The sequence below is a fragment of the Nematolebias whitei genome, chromosome 9 (assembly GCF_014905685.2).
Source record: "Nematolebias whitei isolate Nwh7 chromosome 9, NemWhi1, whole genome shotgun sequence".
Taxonomy (NCBI): Eukaryota; Metazoa; Chordata; class Actinopteri; order Cyprinodontiformes; family Rivulidae; genus Nematolebias; species Nematolebias whitei.
In genome coordinates this window covers 12593676-12596222 of record NC_056506.1, presented here as the reverse complement: position 1 = coordinate 12596222, position 2547 = coordinate 12593676, and positions in this window count along the sequence as shown.

Below are 2547 nucleotides of genomic sequence, written 5' to 3'. Positions count from 1 at the left end.
ACTCCTTCTTCAGCCTGACAGCATCCCTCACCGACGGTGTCCACTATGGGGTTCGAGGGTTGCCGCCGCGACAGGCACCGACAACCTTGCGGCCGCAGCTCTGGTAAGCCGCCTCGACAATAGAGGCACGAAACATGGTCCACTCAGACTCAATGTCCCCCACCTCCCTCAGAACATGTTCAAAGTTCTTCCGGAGGTGGGAGTTGAAACTCCGTCTCACAGGAGACTCTGCCAGACGTTCCCAGCAAACCCTCACAATACGTTTGGGTCTGCCAGGTCTGACCGGCATCCTCCCCCACCATCGGAGCCAACTCACCACCAGGTAGTGATCAGTTGACAGCTCCGCCCCTCTCTTCACACGAGTGTCCAAGACATGTGGCCGCAGATCAGATGAGACGATGACAAAGTCGATCATCGAACTGCGGCCTAGGGTGTCCTGGTGCCAAGAGCACATATGGACACCCTTATGCTTGAACAAGGTGTTCGTTATTGACAATCCATGATGAGCACAGAAGTCCAACAACAGAACACTACTCTGGTTCAGATCAGGGGGGCCGTTCCTCCCAACCACACCCCTCCAGGTCTCACTGTCATTGCCCACATGAGCATTGAAGTCCCCCAGCAGAAAAAGGGAGTCCCCAGGAGGTGCAGTTTCCAGTACCCCCTCCAAGGACTCCAGAAAGGGTGGATAATCTGAACTGCCGTTTGGTGCAGAAGCACAAACGACAGTCAGAACCCGTCCCCCCACACGTAGGCGGAGGGAGGCCACCCTCTCATTCACTGGGGTGAACCCCAACACACAGGCACCAAGTTGGGGGGCAATAAGTACGCCCATGCCTGCTCGGCGCCTCTCACCAGGGGCAACTCCAGAGTGGAAGAGTGTCCAGCCCCTCTCAAGGAAACTGGTTCCAGAGCCCGAGCCTACGTAGAGGTGAGTCCGACTATTTCTAACCGGAACCTCTCAGCCTCACACACCAGCTCAGGCTCCTTCCCCACCAGTGAGGTGACATTCCAAGTCCCAATAGCCAGCTTCTGTAGCTGAGGATCAGACCGCCAGGGTCCCCGCCCTCGGCCACCACCCATCCCACATTGCACCCGACCCCTTTGGCCCCTCCCACAGGTGGTGAGCCCATGGGAAGGGGGACCCACGTCTCCTCTTCGGGCTGTGCCCAGCCGAGCTCCATGGGTAAAAGCCCGGCCACCAGGCGCTCGCCTGCGTGCCCCACCTCCAGGCCTGGCTCCAGAGTGGGGCCCCGGTGACCCACGTCCGGGCAAGGGAACACTATGTCCATTTATTTGTCTCATCATCGGGGTCTTTGGGCTGCACTTTGTCTGGTCCCTCACCTAGGACCTGTCTGCCATGGGTGACCCTACTAGGGGCATAAAGCCCCTGACAGCATAGCTCCTAGGATCATTGGGACACTCAAACCCCTCCACCACGGTAAGGTGGCAGCCCAGGGAGGGGATCTTATCTAAAAATGATGCAGAAAAACTGGTCCATTCATTTGTCACATCTAGACTGGACTATTGCAATGGTTTATTATCTGGATGTCCAAATACTTCTTTAAAACGTCTTCAGTTGATCCAAAATGTTGCTGCCAGAGTCTTAACCGGAGTTAGTAGGAGAGATCATATTTCTCCAGTTTTAGTTTCTCTCCATTGGCTCCCTGTCAAATCCAGAATAGATTTCAAAATCTTACTTCTAGCCTACAAAGCTCTCAACAACCTGGCTCCATCTTATATTACAGTTCTTATTATTCCATATTTTCCTAACAGAGCACTTCGCTCTCAGGCTGCAGGCTTACTTGTGGTTCCTAGAATTTACAAAAACAGAATGGGAGGCAGATCTTTCAGTTATCAGGCTCCTCTCTTGTGGAACCAACTGCCAATCTCTGTCCGTGAGGCTGACACATTATCCAGTTTTAAAACTAGGCTTATGACTTTCCTTTTTGCTAAATCCTATAGTTAAGGTCGGCTTGGGTTTCCTGAGCTGTCCCTTAGTTATGCTGCTATAGGCTTAGACTGCTGGAGGACAAACTGACCACAATTTTCACTCTACTTCTGTCTTCACTTACTCTGCTCAACCTGTTTTGTAATTGTAATTATTTTTTCTATCTTTAACATGTTTTTTTTTTTTTTTTTGTCTTTCAGATACACCTGGACCTATACCTGGACCTACCATTCTGTTTATGTTTGTCTTTCCTTCATGTCCTCTCAACCAGCCGGTCAAAGCAGATGGCCGCTTGTCCTGAGCCTGGTTCTGCTGGAGGTTTCTTCATTTTAAAAGGGAGTTTTTCCTTTCCATTGTTGCCTCTGTGCTTGCTCAGGATGGGAGACTGCAACAAAGCCAAGATTCAACTTGTCTGCTGGATTCCTTAGAGAGAGAACTTTACTAATTGGCTTTTATGTATGTGACTGTTTCTGTAAAGTGCCCTGAGACAACTTTGTTGTGATTTGGCGCTATATAAATAAACTGAATTGAATTATATGTATATATATGCATATGTACATATATATATATATACATATATGTATATATATATATAT